The 24483-nt window shown below is 37.0% G+C and overlaps 1 protein-coding gene across 1 annotated transcript in view; it reads right to left on the reverse strand.

The window, feature by feature from the left end:
* Positions 1-24483, reverse strand: part of ZNF804B (zinc finger protein 804B) — a gene marked incomplete at both ends in the record, with an annotated part of 233488 nt that overhangs the window by 34522 nt on the left and 174483 nt on the right.

Below are 24483 nucleotides of genomic sequence, written 5' to 3' on the forward strand. Positions count from 1 at the left end.
CACTGACACCTACTCAATTAGAAATCATTTATTAAATCCAGAGTCTGTAAGACATATTTAATAGACTGCATGGACATTAAAGTGTGCTGATCTAGACAAAACAATACCACATTGCCTTCCTCAGTAACTGATAGTAAATATATCTGCTATGTTCAAATGGACTAAGGTGAAAAGCAGGTCACTTGATACAGTAAAACTTTCAGAGGCTGTTTTCTGTAAACCCATGTATTTCTACAAATACAGTGCAGTAAATGCATAGTGATTGTAAATGAGAAAAATATAACATCATAACCCTACTTTTGGTCATCTATTTCTATACTGGAATGCAAAATCAGTGACTGAACAGCTAACTCACATTAATGCAGAGCTCAGTAAGTGTCAGACTGCTTCCTCTTTTGGGACATAAGCAATCAGAGTTGTTAGAGTTTGATAACTTAAATATAATTCTGTGAACCAGATTAGATATGAGTGTAAGTATTAAATACTGATGCAACTATTGAGGTGCCTTGGGGATTTTCAGACTAGAGGTTAAAGGAGAAATAGGACAAATATAAGCACATGAATAAGCTACAGAATTATATTCTACATCTAAGAATTTTGAACATGTTTTCATTAGTGACTCAGATGACAAACTGAACCATAATTATGTATGAAATCTATGAACAATACTAATTAACAGCACAGGGCAGACAAATGTTTTAGGGACCAGGATCAGGATTCAAACTTACTGTAATTATCTTGAGATATTGTCTAAAATCAACAAGATAAAATTCAATAAGATGTGTATCAAATGCTGCACTTTGGAGGGGGAAATTACATTCACCAATACTAGATTGTGAATAGCTGAGTAAACGCTAATACAAGGGAAAAGGTCCAGGAGGTTAGAGTAGAAAAGAAATTAAATGAAAGTCAAGGCAAATCACATTCTGACATGTTAATAGTAGTTTTATATGTAAGATGCTGAGGGTAATGATTCCACTTGATTCAGTATTGGTGAAATGTCAGCTGTAAAATACTATTTGGTGCATCTACACCATCAAATAACTTGGCTCCTGGAACCTGGCTCTCCATCATCCCCACTCCATGTGTAATAGTTCATTCTCAGGTTTTCATTTCAGAGTGAAGTTGCTAGTTCCCTTTGAAATAAAAATTAGTGCAGTTCTAGAATAACTTTCAGTTCAGGGATCACAATCTACAGGCAACAAGGATGAGACTTCACCAGACTTTCTATGCTCTGTATAGTTTTCCAACAACCATCAAATTGCATTCCCCCCAGCATCCCCATCTCATGGCATTCCCCGAGGCAAACAACACTTGCATGCCATAAAAACACATGCAGCGTCATGCCAAGAAAGATCTACCCAGGCAGCCTTTTAACATAGCTCTCAGACTTTTTCAAACAGACAGAAATAAAACCAAATACGATTATATGTAAGGGTATATATACTCCCCAGACCTGAGGAGATTTAAGACAAATATGAACATAACTTTTTTGCCCTGACATGCAGGATGGATGTTTTTTTCTACATCACTGGTCCTGAGAGACTGGTCCTGCTTGTTGGGGCAGATCAAAGTGTAGATGTAGCCTTTGGGACAGTTTTGGTACCCACAAATTGAAAATGATATGGACATACTTGAGAGATCCTCAAGCAGGACAGTAAGGATAAGAAGCTTAAGAGCAAGTTACACATGAATTAGGCAAGCTTGATTTCAACCTATAATTCCTATTTTCATTGGATCATTCATGTGAGCACTTGTACATAACATTTTTAAGGGAAATCTGTGGAACTGCTTGGGCTGGCACAGAACATCTCTGGGCGGTCAGGACCTGCACATGGATGGATAGAGACAGCAATTGTAGAACTTTCATTTTGGGTGCTCATTCACTACTTCTTCCTCATTCACCAGTTTGTGGAATAGCTGCACATAATTTTTATGCCCTCATATCTTTTCTTCTGCAGCTACAACAAAATAGATTTTTAAAGAACTCTAAAACTCTGTGGACAGGTGATAGGATGCAGGAAGCAATCAAAGTACTTGTGTGAAGTGCGAAACTTGAGAAGAACACAAATGTCCTGAACATCAGGGTGGCTGAATTAACAAATTTTTCCCTTAATGCTATTTATTTATTTATTTATTTATTCATTCATTTATTTATTTATTAATTTATTTTTTCCCCTGGAGAAGATTCTGCTGTCTTAACTAAAAAAAATTGCTAGGGAAGTTTGGCTGTGGAGATAGAATAAGAAGCAAGTAATTTTGTTCAGCTGCAATACCAGCAATATGGCACTTTTTCATTTACCTCACACATGTTCTACCATTCTAACCTTGAAAATGTTATGCATAGCTTGTTTCTGCAAGTGTCAGATCTACAGAGAGGAATTATAGAGTTATCTATTGCAAGGGATTTTCTTTTTCTTCAAAAGCAGCAAATACTGTCATTCTCATCTGACTTACAGAGGCCAGCTCCTAACTTCTGTAAATAAATACATCTTCATATTTTTCACACTCAGCCAATTACTGCAGCATTTTCAATTATATGCACTTCCATTTGCTTCTAGAATGCTGAGACCTGAGAAGTGCTATGCTTTTAGCATGTCCTACCGGCCTTTCAGTGTACAAACCTGCTGGAACTAATAGGACAGACAGAGAGCTTTAAGGAGTCATAAACCTATTCCTAACTTATTTGCCATCAAAATCATCAGTGCTGATTTGAATCAGCCTTATAGAGCATATGAATTCAGAGAAAGACACCAGCAGGGCTATTCAGATCTTCAGCAAATATTTCATGTTCTAAGATGCATTGTTGCTTCTGGTAACTTTATAAGGGACTTGTACTTTGAGATTTTCAAAACAACTTTTTCAACTTTATAAATGGAGCATACAACCACTAAAAACCTTGTCTGTGAATACAGAGGGCATTTTTCAATAATGTCAATGTGATTCAATATTTTTCCCTAATTTTCAGAAATCAGTGGAATTTAAACAGCTGCATCTATTAGAATTTCTGAAAATGCGATCAAGAGTTGACCTGCAAAGGCAATTAGGTACCTAACTGAAGGTTATATACAAGTTTGTATGTGTCCAGTTTAATTTTGAAAGAAATATATAATAAAGTGCCTATGAGAGTTTAGATAATTTTTCCTATTTTCATTTCTAAGGGATATATTTAAAGAGCTTAAAGGAAGTAATTAGCAAAACGTTAACTTCTTTAGGTGAACAAAACTGCATGGAATAACATACAGTGCAGATAACAGAATTTTAAGATAAAAAACCAACTCAAAGAGGATATTAGAACTAGAATGGAAATAACATAAATAGGGAAAGCTAAATCACCAGTTTCAGAAAATGAAAGGATAAAGTGGAGATCAGTGACAAGTGGTGTCTCTCGGGGGTCTATACTGGGACCAGTACTATTTAGTATCTTCATCAGTGACATGGACAGTGGGATTGAGTGCACCCTTAGCAAGTCTGCAGATGACACCAAGCTGAGTGGTGCAGTTTACATGCCTGAGGGACAGGATGCCATCTGGAGGGACCTGGACAAGCTTGAGAACTGGGCCCATGTGAACCTCATGAGGTTAAACAAGGCCAAGTCCAAGGTCCTGCAGCTGGGTTGGGGCAGCTCCCACTTAAAAGAGAAAATGATGAAGGGCCTGCTCCCATGTATTAACCAACTAGTGTGATGCAGATGTAAACAAAAAAAAAATATTTGAATATACCAAATTCAGAATTTCCAAAAGAGACAGGGAAATACACTCAAGTGTAAAGATAAAATGGTACATAAAGCCTTCATTATATTTAGGCTGGAATCCAGAAGGTTTCTCATCATCAGTGGAACATACTTAAAGACAGACTTCACATCGAGGGTGTGATTTTAAGCTGGATTATGATACATTTACGGAGGGGAATATATGACGTGGTTTGGTTGACTATGCTAATAGAAAACTAAATTTGTTTTGAAGATTTAGGAAAACCTACAGTTGTACTAAATCTGCTTAATGATATGTGATGCTGCCAGAATTTTATATTAGTGTTATGACCAGTATTTCACTTCTTATTTTGAAAGTACTTTCTAGCTAGCTAAGAAGTAATTAGATAACAATTTCCAGATACTAACTCTGCCATTAGAAATAAATAAATAAATAAACAAATGGTCATTATATAACTAAAGGAACAGCCTTTAGTTATCAGATCAGATCTGTCAGAGCTGCGATATGGTTTTAGAGGCTGAAATGATTTCTGAGATAACGGTGGAAATGAAGTTTGTTTTATTACTGTTGGGGTTACATTCTAGGCATTTAAAAGCAAATTCTAAGAGACTATCAAAAGATGGAAAATAATGGAGGATCTCAGAATTTTTTTGCAGCTCCTCTGCAGATATTGTGACTGGTGTGACTGCAGTAAATCTGGACTGCCTACTAAGCCTTCTGTGAAATTATATATCAATAAGACTATATTGAAATGCAGATAGAAATGTTTTTCTAAGTTGGACAGAAGAACTGCCTCCTGTTGCTCAGAAGGAAAAAAATATATCACTCACTTTTCCTTATAGTGCTGCTTCTCTGTACAAAAGTGAGTCCTTCAGTGAGTCTGATTGTGACATTATTCTCTGCCTTCCATTTAAAGTAAATTACTTCAATTTGTTCACTGTTTCATATTACTTTCTCTCTCCTTCTCTCAAGTGATCATTTCTTTTACCTCTTTTTTGATGAGTTAGGTATTATCAATTAATCTGAAGAGTTAGTCCTCCATTTATCTCTTACCATTCTTTTTCTAATTGCAGTTTTTAGAGTACAATGCATGTTCCAGCACTGCATTTAATAGGTTGTGCAATGTTGTATTTCTTTGTTTGACACCTCTTTTCAGATGAAACCTACTTGACATTATTTAAGACCTTTGTACGTTTTGACCCAAAACCTTCTTGCATAGAACACAACAGAATTTAACTTATATGCAGTGTCTTTCATATTTGAGTTAGCTAAAAGCACTTTGAAATAATGAAATTGATCATGCAGTAACTATGTAGGAAAATGCAGAATTTGTTATAAGGACAGAAATAGTTATCACACAACTAACCCATGGCTGTCAGAACATTTTTTATTAAATGTCTTTTTTCATAAAATACAGACTAATCATATCAGATAGCTTTTTATTGTCTTTAATATCAATAACATTAAACATTTACATCCTCTCTCTTTTAATATTGTTTGACTCTTTCTTTTTAGATATCATAATATTAAAGCCAGTTCATGCAGACAAATTCAATATCATAAATGATGCAATATGATGTCTAAAATCAGTAGGTTTCTATTGCTCATAGCAACAGAGAATAATTTTTAACTTTATGATAAAATATTTACAATCTTTTAGTAATTCCAGATTGGTCAATTTATTTTCTTACGTGTGTTGGTAATCTGCTTCTGAAAAATGTAAGGGTAAGCGTTAATCATGCATTTGAATTATATCTGTACTGTCCAGCTTCTCTTAAAACTTCCACATAAAATAGTGCCTCATCATTGCATTGTGTAGCAGCTGATGACATATTTTTAACTGGAAACCAAGGTTAGCTTTTCATGCATCCCTTTTTGCATATAATTTTCAACAGAAAAGCTCTGACTTTTCTTAGTACTTGATGTTGTCCAAGTGAAAAAGAAAGAGTTCTGAATTGCTCTATAAGGTCCAAATGGAAAAAGGAACACACAAATATATGCCTGTTCCTCTGCCCCTCTCCAAATGCATTCATATGAATGGCAAAATTCTATACATTGTTTTTTATTAACTCTGCAGTTTTATATGTGCTACAATTCCACTGATCTGAGCCAAAGCAAAAGAAAAAATCCTTTTATTCATCTACTGAATTAAAGTATAATATTTTTATTCTGATTGAAAAAAAAAACAAAAGAATGTCAGAGGGGAGAGGGAGGAAGATATGAAGGGCAGGTAAAAGAAAGGGTGGAACAGAGGGAGGGAGGAAGGCAGGAAGGCAGGAAGGCAGGAAGGCAGGAAGGCAGGAAGGCAGGAAGGCAGGCAGGCAGGCAGGCAGGCAGGAAGGAAGGAAGGAAGGAAGGAAGGAAGGAAGGAAGGAAGGAAGGAAGGCAGGCAGGCAGGAAGGAATACTTTTTCCAGCTCTTTTTTAGACAAATGCTTATGATTTGAAAATCGCCCTGGAGCACACTTGACAATTAAAAGTCGTTCAGTTTCTAAATACAACTGGTCACTAAACTTGCAGATTAATGGCACTGTTAGAGCAATTTCTGAAGTAAAACTCCCTGCCATCCCATGTTCGAAAGCCATCATGCAGGAATAATTGCCCAGCAGTATTCTCTGCACCCAAATGGAAATAACTGCATTCCAAAATTACTTCTGTATTATGACTTAAGAATATGTCCATGAGAAAAATAAATTAGCTACTGACATATCTAAAGAATTAACATGAATGCTTGTTTGTTGACTGTAGAAAACCACTATTGACCAAAGACATTAATTCAATCTCTGTCCAGCACCTCCAGACTTAAAACTGAATTAACATTAACTAATCCAAAAACTCTGAGTGATATCTACATTCTTGCATCACATCTTCAGTTCCAATGTTCCTCTAGGACAGACTTTTCAAGAGGAAGTGCTTGTTTGTTTGTTTGTTTTTCTTAGCACAAGGAGGTCTCCTCAGCAGGGAGGAGTGAAGGCATTAGTGAAATGAGTGGAGACACACAAGAAGTGATGGCTCAGCAGCAATGCTGGGCACTGTTGTAGGTACATGTGACTCACATGCCAAGTGGTTTCCTTCACGGTTTCCATGCTCAGTGTACAACTCCAAGGGCATGCATCAGCATCCTTGCAACCCATGGTATTTCACTTGATGTATAGCTGATCCTACATGACTTTGTGGCTTTGTTCTTTTTTTTTTTTTTCAGTGCCTTCTTTCCTTCAACTTACAACCCGTGGCAGAGACAGAACCGTGGTCCTACCTGCCAGTTTTTGTGTTTACCAGGCAGTATAGTCAGTGGTGTTGTATATTATCAGCTGCAAGTCTACAATGTGTTTGATTACTTGTTCACAGAAAAGAAAGATATTTTAGTCAGAATATATTATTAATGCAAACTCCTGGCCCTCATGAGAGTGCAGAGAAATTCCATTGCTCATGTTCGGTTGGGACACCTTGGTACTACTTGCCAACTCCTCTTGCTGTTCTCTCACCCTGGGTAAGGATGTATTGCAAAAGACCATAAAGGGCAATCTAAAAATGTTTGCCTAAAATGCTTCACCCAATCATCTGCAGAAACTGGATAACAAAACACCAAAGATGCAGCCACCTCCATCTTCAACTGGTCTATCACAGTCCAACACAGCTGGAGTCAACAGAAAGTTTTGCTACTGATTCTAATCGGAGTATAGGATCCATCTCTAACAAGCATAATAAGTGGAAAAAAAACCAAAGAAGATAAGATTTAGATCCGGAAGGATTTCCTGAGAAATTATTAAAATTATTAGAAGTGAGAGGGAGCATATTCTTGCAGAGGCAGCTATGGAAAACAAACAAACAAAAATGAACAACAAACCAAACAAAGAAAAAAAAATAAACCAAGCCAAAACCAAGCAAACAAAACACAAGATGTGGAAAAGGAAAAGAATACCTGTTTATAATCAAATACTACATTTTTTCTGCTGGGATATTTTTGAATAGCAAACGAATATGGTACCAAATTGATAGCAATCGTCTATTTTGCTCTTGAATTCACAGTACATGATTGTTGGTATTAGGAATAGTATTGTAGAATACAACGTGCAATTTAAAATGAATACATCAGGGGTCTGAGGCACAAAAGATCTTAAACAGATACTTTGTTAAACAAATAAAAGATGATCCATTCTCATCTCCCCTCAAATGAATAAACTGTATAAAGTAGAGCTAATTCTGTCCCAAGTACTTGGTTGGGAATACATTACTCAGTCTTAGCAAGTACTTGTAGTGCTGCTGCAGAGACCTGAGGCTTCCTGAGACAATAATTCAAGCAGCTGATTACATCTTGATGCTGTTTCACGCAGCCTCCTGGGGTGTCAATTAATGCCATGAACTTCCTGAACGTAGTGGAACATTAGAGGTTCTTGATTTCAGAAAAATGAGCAAGGCTACTGTCTCTCAATTTGTAAGAATATTTCAGGCTTCACCATCACCTATTATAAATACAAATGGGAAGTTCTCAATTCCGAGAGTACCATCATTAAATTGCCCGCCTTACTGTATCACATTTCTTAAGAATGAGTCTTCTTAAAAACCGACTGAATTTATATCCATTATGGGCTCTCTGGATTCTTGTTTATTTTTTAACTATGATTCTTCATTGAATTTTCAATTATTTTAATGCTACATACGTGAACACAAGTACTTTGTAACTTTGATTTTAGATAACCTGCTAACACAAACACCTATGTTATAAAATGGTGCACAATCTTATTAGATAACAGATTTGAGGGTGCATTTCCTTAATGAATATGAATACAAGTGTGTGAGCTCTGTAACTCCTGATCTAATTAAAATAGATGACTCAAATTAATGATGAGACATTTCCTCCCAGTATTTAAAACCTACATAGGAAACTGCCTGTTCTTGAATAAAATACAACAAACAAAAGTACTGCTTATAATCTCACTGGCTTGCCACTGGATTCACTAGAATAGTGCTTGGTTATGTAAGTGTATGTATGAAAGCAGAAGCAAACCAACAGCAATTTTCATCTGGATGATGCTCTTAGTCATATACTTTAGTTTAAGATAGACCTTCAAGGAGCAGAGAATTGGACTCAATGACCCCTCTCTTCCAACTTGAGATATTTTGTGATTCTATAATTCTTGAAGCAATGTAGTCCTCTAGTACAATGCAACTTCACTGAATGGTTACAGCATGAAGAGGTCTGAGGGCCACATTATGTGTATTGTGTAACATCATGATATGCCTGTAATCAATATGAATGTAATTTCTAAACTATTGGATAACTCAGATTGAGTTTATATTTACAATATGAATGAAAAGTATGAAAAAACGTTAATGTGGATGGGCAGGGGGAAAAAAAGCTTTGCATAACTTTATATATTAATAAGTTTAGGTGAGCTATTTTATATGGTGTTCTGTTAATTACTTCCCTTCTGCACAAACTTTGCACTGTGTCACTCTCTAAACCTCATTATTTTGTATACATCTCACTGACACTTCACTGCTTACACTTTATTTTAAAGTAACTTGTTCTGGTACATTTCCATCACCAGTGATTTTGGTCTAACTTTCATCCCTGAGCAGTTTTCCATTACGCTGTCAATATATTCTCAGGAAAACCCAACAGAATATTGGCTGTTATGAGATTTGATGTGTTGATGTGAATCTGGATTCTTCCAAGCTGCCTCACACTAATGTCAACAGCTGTCTGATGGGATGTGCACTCTCAGTAGTGCAAACATTCACAACTGCCCCCCCACACGTGTGGGTAATAACACAAGTGCACTGTAGAAATGTCCAGGTAATAATGTTTTTGCCAGGTCTCATTGCTTGTCTTTAGAGATATTCTCCTCCCTTTTTAATACAAGTGGGCACTATGCTGTATGAAATTACTGAAGCAAAAGTTCTGACTCGATTCATTGGGACTGTGATGAGACCATTTGGGAAGCAAGTCTATAGTGATTTAAAAATAATCAGGCCTTAATTTGCATCATGACAAGAGTGAGCAGGTGAGAATCAAACTTCATACTAGCAGTTATTGCTGTCCTGCAAATTTTCTTTTTCCCCATTTGAGAGGAACACAGCTCTCAAATGACTGATATTCAGCCATATGCAGTCACTTCCATATAGTAAATTCCAGTTATGAATTCAGTACAAGATATTTTTGTATATTCAAAATAACCTATTCCATTCTAGTTAGAGTAACTGTGACAAGTTTTGCCATGATTAATGTATACGTTTTATGTAGGCAAATAAAAAAGCAACTACACCCATATGTGATTTATGCGGTCATCTCTGTCTTCATCTCTAAGTCTATTTGTCATATGGTTGCATAAGCTAATATTTAATATTCAAAACATCATCCTGAAGCCTGTCTGACTCCCACACTGAATAAAGTGCTAGGACTTTGGGCCCACCATACTCAGCACTGAAGTTGTATGTGCCTTACTGCATTCTGGAACCTGTAGAGCTGAATTAAGCGTTATCACAGCTGCCTATTGTGAGCCCAGCATAAATCCAGCATGTTGGATGAGACATTGTTAGGAAATACCAAGGAAAAAAGTAGAGTTTTATGTGTCTTTCCTTCAGGGGTTTGGATGCCTTCCTGAAGTTAAATAGCTAAGCTATTCTTCACAAAGCTGTTGGCCTCTCATGTCTTGCCCACACAAGGTGAATTTTCTGATTGAGTTGGGAACATGGTACTGCATATATTCACGTCCCTTTTCCAACCACTAGGACAGAGGAGCTCAGTACAATGTTATATGATTCTAACACTATGGAAAAAGGGGAAAAGTGAAAGCAAGCAGTGAGATGACATGAATAAGATTTGCCTTCAGGTTTGTAGTTGTGCCAGAAATAGCACCCCATGTCCCAGCCTTAACCCAACAAACTGCATCTTAATTGATAATAGTAAGGGAAGATTTTTAGAAAACATGGAAAAATATGACAACGAAGATGAAGATGGTTGGAAAATAAAGGAACAAATGACAAGGCATAGGAAGGAGAAAATATAACAGTGGAAGATGAAAGAAAGAAAATCTTCATACTAATTAGTGTATTTATACACATGTTTCAAGCTTTCTGTTTGTTTATTTTATATAGTATGTATATTTATTATAGTATTTATGGTATAAATATGAAACTATACTATAGTTCCAGCTGATGTGTTATACATATTACATGCATTATATCATTATACTATTACATTATTAGCACAGTAATATAATAAAATGTTATATATAATATCAAATTAAAGCAAATATTAATGTAATATAATAAAAATAAGTATAATATTACCAGTATTAGTTTTACTATATTGTTAATATTTTGAATAATATATTATATTATGATATTTAATATTACTGTAATATAGTATAGAAATATATTGTGTGAAATGTTTACTGATTTTTCAAGTGACAATATTCCCAGTTTCTGTATTAAAATTTTTATGATTACTTTCTACATTAATATCCTTCATATAGCATTGTGCCACTTAGGATAGGCCACCTGCATTATGAAATAAAATCAGAGCTCGGATACAGACGTATGACTTTATGAGAAACAGAAGCTGGCATCACTAAATCTAAATAATGTTGCAACATTATACTATGCCATAAGGAGAAATAGTGTTATTACTATGTCTGCTACCAACTTGTTTCTGCTAATGAGCTGCATTTTCACAAATCACTTCAAGTAAACCTACAGTTCCATAAGCTCATGCATGGTATTAATATTTTGGAATTTACAGCAAAGTGTAGATTTTACAGGAACGAGTATTTTAGATTAATTTGAATATACACATTTCTTGCTTTCAAGATTTTTGCTTTTATGGCTAGTGCTGAAAAACATCTTCTTGCAGTTCTCTTAATTTTTATTTAAGATGTCATAAAAGAGGAGGCTGCTTACAATAATAAGAGTTTATGACAGCTTACATATTTTAATAATGCCCACATTGGTCCGTTGTTTCTCTAGTTCAGATTTTAACTCAGTCTAATAATGGATGTCACAATTTGTGGTGCTACTCAAGATAAAACACACAAAGGTCAATGAACCAAAGTAATTTCTATAGTAGTTACTTTAAAAAAAATTCTATTCATACAACTTATATTTAAATCCTGGAAATCCTTATCACAACTGTTCAAGATATACTGTTCTAAAACAAGCACTTGCTTGGTTTTACATGCATAATAAAGCTCTTACTGAATTTGCTTCTCCTTACAACTTCTTCATTTGCAAATGTAATACACACTTGCATGCAGAATTGGATAATGAAATTAATGTCATGCTTATATTTCCCATAAAGAAAAAAGGAATCAGGATACAATAAAATAATGGAAAACTAATATGACAACTCAAACAAGATATTTATACAACAGGCACAAACCCAGCTCATTTAATATATTATTTTAGTCAGAAATTATCCTACTGCCCACAGATTTATCATATATCAAACAAAAAATATTTTTTTTTACACTAATTGTTCACCAAGACATTTTCTGAAGTGACCTCATTTCTCTTCAGATCCTGCATTTGATATTAGTTGTATTGCCCTGAAATGTAGTGATGTGACACTGGCATCTAATTTTGGATTAAATTCAACCCTGCATAGAAAACCTGCTTATGATTCTCTGTACTCCCTTGAGCAAAAATTAGTAGGTTGACTAGTGCTCTGCACTGCGATGAATTCCATTTGCAATGAGTGTCAGTGTGCAGATTATGAAGAAGGTTTTCAGTGTTACCAGAGGAAGGACCAGGGCTCCAAATTGTCAGGTGGTGCCACAATCTTAAGTGGAATTTAAGTTTATTTTTTCCTCTGTTTGCAAGCTCTAGCGAGACAGGCAGATAGGAATTCTGAGATAGTATTCTCATGCACAACAGTGGACATCCATTTTTCTGTTCATCTTGCTTTCATTGAAATCTGACTTGTGTCTTCTATTCCCTTGAGCTGTCAAGGGCTCTTGGGTTCTGTTAGACTCTAAGACCCCCAAAGGTGCTGACATGCTCTTATCAGATTCTGGAAAATTGTGTTTAAGTGCACTGCAACTGTTGCTCTGCTATAACAGCTTCTCTAGTCAAATCATTTCAGCCAGGGTACCTCATACAAGAGACTCAAGAATCTTATTACAAAAAGTAATTAATTGTATAGCGGAGATGAGAAACTTTACATAACTTTGAGGGGATGTATTTTATTTAATTTTTTTTTCTTTACGCTAGAAATAAAAGTCTGTCTCAAGTGGGGGTTCTTCAGAAAGAGTGGCAGTCTCTGCATTGGTATATTGGATCGAAGCTTTTGAAGGAAACCTAAAAGCCTTCTCCACTTCTTCCATGTTGACTTGGTGCACGGTACAGCTTCGGTGCATAGAATCATGGAATCATTTAGGTTGGAAAAGACCCCCAAGTTCATTAAGTCCATTCATTAACCTAACACTACCAAGTCGATCAGTAAACTGCATCCCTAAGAACCACATCTACACATCTTTTGAATACTTCCAGGACCAGTGACTCAACCACTTCCCTGGGCAGCCTGTTCCAAAGCTTGATCACCCTCTTGGTGAAGAAATTTTTCCTGGTGCAAACTGAGGCCATTTCCTTGTCTTATCACTTGTTACCTGGGAGGAGAGACTGACATCCACCTCACTACAACCTCCTTTCAGATAGTTGTAGAGAGTGATAAGGTCTCCTCTGAGCCTTGTTTTCTCCAGGCTGAACAGCCCTCGTTCCCTCAGCAGCTTGTGACCCTTCACCAGCTTTGTTGCTCTGTTTTGGACATGCTTTAGCATATCAATAGGCTCAAAAACTGAACACAGGATTTGAGGTGGGACCTCACCAGTGCTGAGTACAGGGGGACAATCACTTACCTAGTCCTGCTTTCTTTCAGGGGAAACTACAGGAGAAAACCTGCCCTGGGTGCATGTCAAGTGTTTCCAACCAGTAATGGAAACATAAAAATCTAATGACTTATCCTGCAGACAACTTTTAGCTACATGTGTAGTGGGGACAACTGCTCCAAGTGAGCAGCCTAGATCTTCTCCAAAGCGAAATCTCTGAATAACAAGCTTGATGTAGGTGTCTCAAAACCAACTGTTTCAATTCACATATCCACTCCTACTATACTGAATTATTCATTAATGTAGACAAGGTCTGGTTACATGCTAGTGAGAGCAGACTAGTATCTCCTTTTTGCAACTTCCCCTATCAGGTGCTCTGTCAAATTTGCCCCTGATTCACCTGAACTCAGTAAAGCACAAAGGTTTTGCTACACATCAGTAGGCCACTTGTCAGCATACTGTATTATACAGCGCTTTGTTGGTCAACAGCTGGGTTGTTAGGCTTCTCTATGTCTTCCTAGGTTTGAGGGTTTTATGTTAAAAATGGGAACGGTAATTCTCTGAATTGTGTTAATAAAATATCACTTCATAGCCCACCCATAAGCCTGCATCCAGCCTGTCACTGAGTAGATGGGGTCAAATAAGAGGGTTGCTCTATCCAAAAGTGAAGGACAGTTCATTAGTAGCCTGTAGCTGTAAAATAGCAGTGAAAAGAAAGTGAGGCACTGAGGTGAAAATACTCCCTATTGCAACAAAGAAGTGTCATCTATAACTTATCCATTAAGGTGACTACGTTAGGGGACCGATTTTTCTTTTCCATCAAGGAGACACCAAATATAGCTTAGGTTTTATAAACTGAACATTTTGATAACACTGCAGTCAGGTCAATTGAAGCAGAACTGGTACAGAAACATTATCAAGCAGCATTTCAATAGTATGTGGCTGTCTTCCAGGGGTGCAAATATCATTACAATATAGCAAAACAGCCTATAGACTGGATTAGCGGAACAGCCGTTATCAGCACTCAGGAAAGTAGTATCAGTGACAGTGACTTCACCTGCCTGAGTGGTTTAAATGTCCTCTCTTGCCATAATGATAACACTTGGTACCACTTGCAGGCTGAAGAAAGTATGACTTTGATCTAATTATAGAACCGTAAAAATTTTTGATAAAGACATGTAGTCGAGGTCATGTTGTCCATCTCCCTGTAGCTGCATGACAGTTGCATGCTCATGTGCCTGAAGTGCACTAGAATAATACCCTCTTTTTGGCTCCTCTATGCTTTTTTATCAGATTTATTGGGTGGATTTTCAGTCTTAGAGCAGCTGAGTTACCAAAAGGAATGCTATTGGAGTATTTACATAGGGCAAATATTAGTAATTTGTTTTGGCAGAGAAGAATAAGAAGAGAGATGGTATTTTTAAAGCTGTTAGAAAGATTTTCCTCTGGGATTTAATCACCCCAGCACAGGATCCCTGTATGGAGGAGAACACTTTGGCTTGGTATGGGCAGGCGATTGCCTGCAGTCCAAAAATGGCAAAATGGCTTCAAGGCAGTCAGGTGGATTTTTAAGTGATTCAAGATAAAGAATGGGTTAGAAACAGAATCCTCATTAACCAAACTATGCTTTCTGCCCTCTTAGTTTGCTTTACAGTATACACAGTATACATTAAATATGCTATATACTCTATAGACAGCACTAACATATAGTAAAAGATAATTTGTTGGATTTCTTTAAGTTTCCTATCCATCCCTGCAATGCTTTCTTACTTGAGGCAGTGCTGTAGTAGTCATTCGATTTGCAGTATAGCATTAATTTTACTCTAATTATAGGAATGGACTTTCACTAGTCACAGTTTGAAAAGCGTGAATTCTGACGTAAATAATGATATACCATACACACCATGGGAAGGTGATATGACATAGAATTGATATAGCTATAACAACATCTATATATTTATTTAAAAAATAAAACCTAAACAATAAAATATCATAATCAGCTTTGAATTGTATCCTCAGATTTATCTAAGGCCTACTACAGCATATTATTAGGCTGTAGAGTCACCTGCTATGTGTGCACAGTAGTAAGCTTGCACAGTTCCATTAGCTTGCTCAGTTTAGGCACAAAAAGATCCAACTACAGATTCAGTATCAGGGCAAGTAAAGCTAGAAAACAGATGCTGACCTTCGGCACCCACAGAGCATTTCCTCACTCTGCTTTCCATTATCCTGGAGGGCGTTCTCATTATCAGCTCCAAGAAAAGTTTTCCTAAGAGCAGTGAGGCGGAAGGCACTATAAGGATGCTCACTCCCATGGACTGCCAAAGCATTACACGCAGCTGAGTAACAGAAGATTACTTTAACAAGACAGTCATGCTGAGCACAAACCCATGTAGTCATTAGTGCCAGCATTAGAAAGGTATTCATTTCATGACAAACACTTAAGATGGGTGTCCAAATATGCACTCTGCAGGCTCTCCTATTACAGTCAGTTGAGTACTGGCGTTTGGTTCTGTAGCCCACGCATATCTAGTGCTACCTGATATGTCCTTAATGATACAGGGAATTGACAATTAACTAATTAACAATTAAAGAACTAACGACTAACACTTACATTTAAAGAACTAACCCTACCCCACATCACTAAAGCTAACCCTTTAACCCACATCACTATTGCCTAGCCTTGTTTAACTCTGTGTAACTTATTGTACGAGAAACAGGACTTCACTGATGCCTTGCAAAGATAATAATCCTTGGGTGCATCCTTGGTGCATCCTTGGGTGAACTAGATAACAGAAACTTGGGCACAGGACAGGAGATATGCCAGTTTTAACCAACTCAGCAGTTTGAGACCTAACCAACTCATCACACTGGACCAAAGGTGACTGTGTACAGAGAAAGAGGACCTGGATTCACGATCACTACGCAGCTGCAACCAGGAGGAGCCGGAGGTGGAGACTATGGAAATGGTCTCTCGGAACTCATTGTAATAAGAACCACCTTCTCGGGGACAGATTATGAATATGCATAGGCGTTCCCAAAACTTTCATGAATATGTAACACTTTACTGCATTTAACCAAGCTCACAGCTACTGTAGTTTTACACATGTATTAGGTGAAATGATTCCCTGTGTGTCCGGCATCGTAAATAAATACATACCTTCCTTATAACCTCAAGGGTTGTAAGGTCATTCCACATCTCATTAGTATTGCTCTGTAAGAGCATCAAGCTGCTTTAGATCCTATCTCTAATCCATTTGGCAACTTTTACCATAGATGCTGACGAAAGCAACTGCATCTGATGCCTTGTCAGTTGAGCAAGTGAGCTGGGAAAAGAAGGTTCGGTGAGACCTGTGCTCAGGGTCTACTTCAGAGCACGAGCAGTTCTCTAGAGTAAATGTTTTGTGCTGGTTAGAGGCTCAGTGCGGGATTTTGAGTGCCTTTTGAGGTGCTTGGGGTTATCAAGACATACAGTGCTGCACTGGACCCCACCTGAGATTCACATATTTCCAGAAGAGGCACCTGAGGAGCAGGTAGAATGAATATCCTGGGACACCAGAAATCTCAACTAGAAGAGGAAGCTCAGGCAATTGAATCCTGTCAGTAGCCCATGTTTAGATACCAAAACTTAGGTATTTCAGTCTGGAGATGAGCATCACCTTGGAATGATGATTGAGTGCTTACAGATAAAGGAAAAAGTGAAACCTTTCCAAATCTTTTCTGCTGACACCTACAGCTGACAAGGGAAAGAGGTCAGCCTTGTAGGAATAAGAAATTAATTTGGAGACATTTACTTTTTTGACTTCAAAACTTGTTTTGGATTAGGTTGAGGGAGCCTATATCCCTAATAAAGCATGTTAATAAAAACTTGTTCTAGTACTGTCCCATTAACTTCACTGATTATTCACTGACAAGAGAAGAAAAAAAAAAACACAATTTTTTTTTTTTTTTTTTTTTAATCCTAATTTTCAGGTCATTTATTCCTTTGAATCTTCCAGCATCAGTAGAGACCAAGCATCTATTCACAAGGGGGATGTCCTTTGACAGCCCAGAACTGTCAACTGAACAATGAGTGAGTGATGACACTGATTCTGCAGCTGGTCCACCACATGTAATTCTCTTTTATCTTAGATTAAAAGGAGAGTGACTGATGTGACCCCTACCATTGTTCAAATAATGTGAAAACCTGCTTCTGCAAGTTATGTTTCACCATAAAGTAAAAAACAAACAAACAAAGAAAAAACCCCAAACCCAGAACTCCTCCTATTAATACAGGGGAGTAGGGGTTTGTAATGTGGTCTCATAGTAAAGCAAATAGTATTAGAAAGAGACTCTTCAGAATTTTTTGTCAATAGGTATACATTTGTTTATGTAACTACCCTCTAGCCACAGGGTGTTTTGGTTAAAAGAAGAGAATGGACTTTTAACAAATTATAGTTTTTCCTGATATTTCATAAAGGTCTGTTGGACTGTTTGGGGGAGTCCAGAGTTCAATGTGTGTTATATAATCATGCAGCATAACTGCAATTTTTCCCTACAAATACTTGCAGGCATTGCAGAAATGAAAAGAGTGATTGCACGTTACATAGGCAATTTTCAGTTACTGTGTACAATAGCCTAGATAAAATCTATTTCATATGCATTACCCCTTAAGATACCTACACAGACCACTAATACTCTAAGCCACCTTGACTGTGAGGCTGCTCAAAAAGAAGTTATAAAATTTTGTTTTACAATAAGAAAAAAAAAGCTTTTTTAAAAAAATTCTTTTCTCAGATAGTGTTAAATATTTTGTTCAAATGAGTTCCAAAAGGGATTTTATTTTCTCATACAGACTGATGAACACCACAAAAAAAGGAGTCTGCTTTTGAAAATGCAAAAAGTTAAGAAAATAGAATTCCCTTCAATACTGTGGAGATCAATACTAGACATGCTATTTCTAGTGCTCTCTAACTTTATATGGCTGTGATCTGAATAAAAGATCTCCTTCCTCAAATCTCTGACCAAAAGCAAGCGTTCTGTTCCATGGAGTCAAAAACAGTCAGAGAAGCTGATGTTCTCATCCTGTGGCTTCAACAGGGACACACATTAAGGATTCAGGCTTGCAACCTGGGAGGTAACACTCACTTCAGTGTTTGCAAAATTGCTTCCCCAAAAGGCATTAAACACTGGCAAGCCTCTTGTCTGAGCATTTCTATGGTCTATGGCAATACAGTTCTAGCTAACTTCTACAATTATTCATTAGCTTGCTAATTTGCTGGACCTCAGACTCATTTTTAGTAGCTATAGAAAATCTGCATACATGCACCCATAGAATATTAGAAGGATTATGTAAACCACCACAAATTAATACCAAGGAACAAGAACAAAACTTCAATGTAAAAGGCTCTATTCGGGACAAAAAAGGGTAAATGCCACATCCTGGGGAAAAAATGTACAGTTAGGAAATGTAACGTAATTCAGTGATAAAATAGCTAGAGAACTACTGAATCTAGAAAGAATACAAATAATCTAATTTTAAAAAGGGAGTGAATGAAATGTGCCGGAAGGACCAAAGAAATGAACTGTTACTGACTCAGTCATTTCATTAAACTTCTGAATGTTTTTATGCTTTTTAATTTAATCCATTGTGATCCTGGCACTTTCAAGCAGGAATTTCTCTACCTTTCTCATGAGGTTTCATTTTTTCTTAAGGATGATACCAAGATAGGAATATTATACCAGTACATTGTGACTGAAGCAGTTCTTCTTCTGAGGCTTCTCCAGGTCACTTGCTTGTTGTTATGCCCTAATTGTTACACTTTCTTAATATTTCACAGCTCTCTTTAATCAAACTGGGCTAGCTTTGTGTACAGGCAAGCAGAGTTTCAACAGCAGTCTGCAAAAGTGGCATGCAGCCTGGGAGAGCACTGTGAAGAACCTGTACCACGTTTTGGTTCACAAATCCAGTCATGTAGACAAAATTGTGAAAACACATGAAAGACAAAAGGAGAATTCATCTAGGCTGCTGACAGTGTGTTCCCTGTCTCATCTACATCACTGGATTGAGCATTACACTGACAGGAGGTTAGAAGGAGGAAAAGACTCATTGGTCTTGCTGGTAAAAGACTCTTGTATTTGTAGGACTGTATTTGCTGTTGCGTAATTACAGGAAGATCAACATAATCCAAAGATTGTGGTTAAAAATGCTCTTATTTAAGAAGAGCTCTTCTGTTGTGTGGGAATTGGTCTCAGAATTACTCTGAATGTTTCCGGCACTGTCTTTATCTGTATCACCGCTTTTGATGTTGAGAAAGAAGACAGATGAGATAGAAGCTAATGAAAAGACAAGATCAAAAAACTGAATGCTTCTGTGTTGTTACATTTTTCAAAATAGGAGTGCCCGTGCTGTATGTCAGACCTTCTCTGTTGGTTTTAGCATAAAATACATGATAAAATGTAATGATTGATATTTTTTGTTCCCCTGCAGCCTTATAAAATACTGAAAATGCTTGAATCAGAGCACATACAGAGGCACTGAAGTACGTGTCTCCTAACATGTAGATTAGATTGTTTGATTTTTGAGCCAATAAAGTTTGCAAAATTTCCGGCATTTCCTAACTGTATCTTTTTTTTTTTTTTTTTTGGAGCCACAATATTTGCCTTCAACAAATACAACGACAATTTGTAATTTATTCTGTCTGTTCCACAATGCTCACCAAACTCACAAGGCATGTGTTTGAACCTAGATGAATTACTAAGCATGAGAACAGTAAGAAGAAGAAAGTTATTTCTGAAATCAAAATGTGAACTAAACAGCAGTGTTCCATGCAGCTGTTGCTGGTGTACCAGAGGAACCAGCTCTGAATACGTCCTTGAGAAAAACTAAGGGTGAGCACACACACTCAGAGTGCTCCTATTGTGCTTCTAACACAACTGTGTCCCCTACATTTTGTGGGCTGCAGAAAGTGAGCCCCATTTTAGTATTCTACTCTGGCATATAAGAAAATCTCAAGCCTTACTGTAATTCCTCACTGTTATTATACACATATGCCATACAATCATAGTTTGTCAGAAATTTTTGGAGATTTAGGGAACATCATGTCTGAGGCAATACTATGGAAAAATGCTCATTGATAAACATCACTTCACAGTCTGCTTCAGAGGCACTCCTAGTCTGCTTCTAGGTGCACCTTGAACACATCAGTACAATCAAAATGGCAAAGTGGAAGTTTCTACATGCTAAAACACTGTGACGTTACTGCTGTGCAAGAACAAAGTGAAACCAGCAGAAGTTAAAAGCCTACTTTCCAGTAAATGATATAAGACACATACTGTGGTCTGAAGTGGCTTGAAGATGCAGTCCTAGTCATAATGTGACCACACTGGCTCTTTGAATCTTTTCTTTTTCACCAGTTAAATACCTACCCATTGAGGTGACTCCCCATCTCATTTTCCAATATGGAAAATAAAATAGGTCTAGTAAGTCTTATACCTGCGACTACTTCAAAGCCAAAACTTGTCCTAGTATCTACCAGCAGGGAAAAAATGCTGCCATAGAAACCATGTTTTTGTGCTGCCCTAGCAATCCCTCACCCAGCAATTTTCTGTAACATGTATTACAAAGAATATGCAGAAGTGTACAGTTTTGCCACAGTGTGTGTTTGCTTATCACTAGATGAATGTTAAGAACTGCCTGTGAAGACAATGGTGTCAAATCAATAAGTGATACTAAATGGCAAGTGAAGACATTGATCTATATGACTCTATCATCAAACTGATTGTGCCAGCATTTGTTGTTTGTGTAGTTCAATAATTTTAATGAAGTAAAATGTAAGATTTTAGTCTGGTGTATTCTTCTGTTATGTAGCCTTTGTTTTATAACTTCCTTTTATTTCTGGAGATTTGATATCAAACCTATAAATACAAGGCAAAAGAAAAAGTACATTTTGAATAATCTGTTGATTTTCCATGCCATCATGTATGTCCTCTTCTTGTCTTCTCACTGGCCACAGAAGGCAGTTACCTCACAGTTTACCCTCAAGCCCCACAGCACGGTGACAGATGAATGGTGGCTGGGCACAAAGGAAGGCAGGGCTCCCTGCACGGCTCTCCTGGACTCCACAGTCTCTACAATGTGCTAAGGAGGGAGAATCTGGACACACAATCTGATACATAGAGTGTCCTCATCTTGAAATGCATCCAGTCTTGAATGTGACTTTTGTATGTAGCAGTTCCTTCAGCATCCACTGCTCAGTAACTTTGCCTCTACTGGCAGCTGTAAACAACAGTGACAGGAATCCTCAGGATGGAGATCACAGGAATAAACATCTGCCCACCCGCATCCTGAAACCTAATTAATTTTTGCTTTACTATTTGGATGGGCTGGAATGTGTCCATTGCTGCATCTGTGTTGGCAGGCAGAAGCTCCTTAAGATGACTAATTCAATTGCTTGCAATTTCACAATTGTGTGAACATGCAGCAAATTGCACCAGCTCTTTAAAAGGTACATTTTATTCTGCTCTCTGTCAACACCAAGCCCATAGACCTCATCTGCTTCTTCCCAGAAACTGAGATACAGCAAAACTAAGTAAACTTACATACTCTGCTTACACCAGAGCCAAGTATGTCTTCGATGCCTTTTAAAATTCTTAATTTCACCTTCTTCCTTGCTGAGCTGCAAAATATAACTGCACTACCCAATACAATATTAATTTAATTTGCTTTTCAATTTAAAATGGGGACAAATACTATCTAAAACAAATTCCAGCACTTTCACTGTTTGAACTACTGTTGAAAATACCAGTGCAAGAAAAGTCACATATTAATCTTAAATGACTTGACATTTCAGTTTTATTAATCAAACTCTTGTCGGTTAAATCACATTTCATCACACTTTACAGTTTTCAGCAGCACACAGTACATTTAAAATAGCGATGGAAGTCTAGATTGAGAGAACTGCAATCTGCAAAATGGACATGGCTACATCAGACCCTGCTGCTTTATTTATATTTATTCTTTTTTTTAAAAAAAACACAAATAAACATATTTCACTCTGTTTTAACATGCTAAAGGCATCTAATCTTATACTTTTGACTATTTATCTTCTGCTCCCACTAATAAAAGCTGAAGAATTTAGAGGAAAATACAAAAGAGAAAGACAATGGAAATCATTTTTATTTATGATTTTATTAGAGATTAGAGCCATTTATCAGTTGTGCTAAAGCCATGGGTAATGGAGCAGGTAATTTCTTATACTCTATTTGATATTAGATATTATATGTTAATCTACTACTTTACCTACAAATCTATTATCACAAGCTCACCCCTCAGGAGCAGCTTCATGTTATACTTTTCTGCAGGATTTGTAGTGGATTCCCTTTTCTTGTATGTGCATAGCTGTGTGTATCAAAATTGCCCAAGTATGTAGGAGAGGCATATTTTAAAACTTCAGATCCAAGATTTTAATGCCTCAGATCCCCTTATCTAACAGCTTTGAATTAGCTTGTGTTATTTGTGTTGCATGATGTTCTTGAGAATATAACTGATTAAATGGCACAAAATCTAGCAGCAGTGGAGCAACTTCAAATTCAAGGTCATTAAATGATTCTCAGACTGCCAGGCTTTCTAAAAAAAAATTAAACCCCTGAAGGCCAGAACAGATATTCAGTAAGTTTTGAAGTAGCTGTAATGTTTTCACTCTTGTTTTGTAATGAAACTATTGGAGTGGGCCCAGTTAATTATCGTGCAGTTATGTAACTATTTATCCAAACAAGTTTCAAAGTGTGATAACTAGTCATTGTACAAGTCATGAACAAACTGAATTGCTTTGGGTGTTTACAAATCCATTCCTGCTGCATATTAGCAATTGTAAAATAATATTGAAGATTTCCTCTTTTTGTAATTCAAAGACATGAAATAATTGTAATTATAATGATGTGGTAAGAAAAAAATTTGGTTGAATGTTGGCTAAAATAGTCTTTGTCAATTCTTTCCTGAATGAGTCTTATGGAATATCTATTGTTACTGTCAAAGCTCAACACAGTTTATGTTCACGTTACCTGTGGTCTCTCAGATCTCATTCTTCCCTGCTTTAAACCCACAATCCAAACTCATCAATGTGTATCTCTTAGTTGTCTGGATTTTAATATACCTTCACACTTACTTTCAGGATCTCCCATACACTGAGGGTCTATGAACTTCCAGCAAGTCACAAGGTCATTATCCCTCACTTTGCTTGGGAAGCCTTTCCTTTGCTGTAGTGGAAAACTAGAAGGTGTTTTGGCTACTGATGTTGTATTATCTCACTTCTCACTCCCTCCCCCCTCTATCTCTCTATATCCATCTGCTGTCCTTTGTGTTTTAATTTAAATTATAACAAATCCAGGGCAGATACCTTCTGGCTGTTTGCATGTTACTTGCCACAGAAGGCTCCAGCTCCAAGCCTAGTTGTCCCAGATGGTACTGTAATACAAACAATAAATATAATCTCATAATTCCCCAGGGCATCAGCCACTGAACCCCACATGCAGGGTGCACTCCTCTTTCTCAGCACTGATCAGGCTTTTCTGTCAAGAGAAATGCTCTGAGGTAAGAAGGACTCTACAACACTTTTATGTCCTTTCCTGAATCTACACTTTACATAATGAATGACAGACAAGGGTGGCTATCTGGAAATTTACATAGACATGCACACACACAGATACACATGCACATATTTTCTGAGGCTCAGGTGTTATGACAATTTACTACTCCAGCCCAGATATTCAGCTTCGGCATCACTGCAGACATTTATTACAGTATAATATGAATCCTTACAAAGGTATACCTATTACCTGCATGTCTGAATGGAAACTGCTGAGTCCTGAAACTAGCCCTCAATGGTATGTCTCTACATCCATGGTGAAAATTCATTCAACATATTGCTTTGCTACCATTGAATTGTGATTAACAGTACACTGATA

Source organism: Streptopelia decaocto (genome assembly GCF_964273445.1).
Source record: "Streptopelia decaocto genome assembly, chromosome: 2".
Lineage (NCBI taxonomy): Eukaryota > Metazoa > Chordata > Aves > Columbiformes > Columbidae > Streptopelia > Streptopelia decaocto.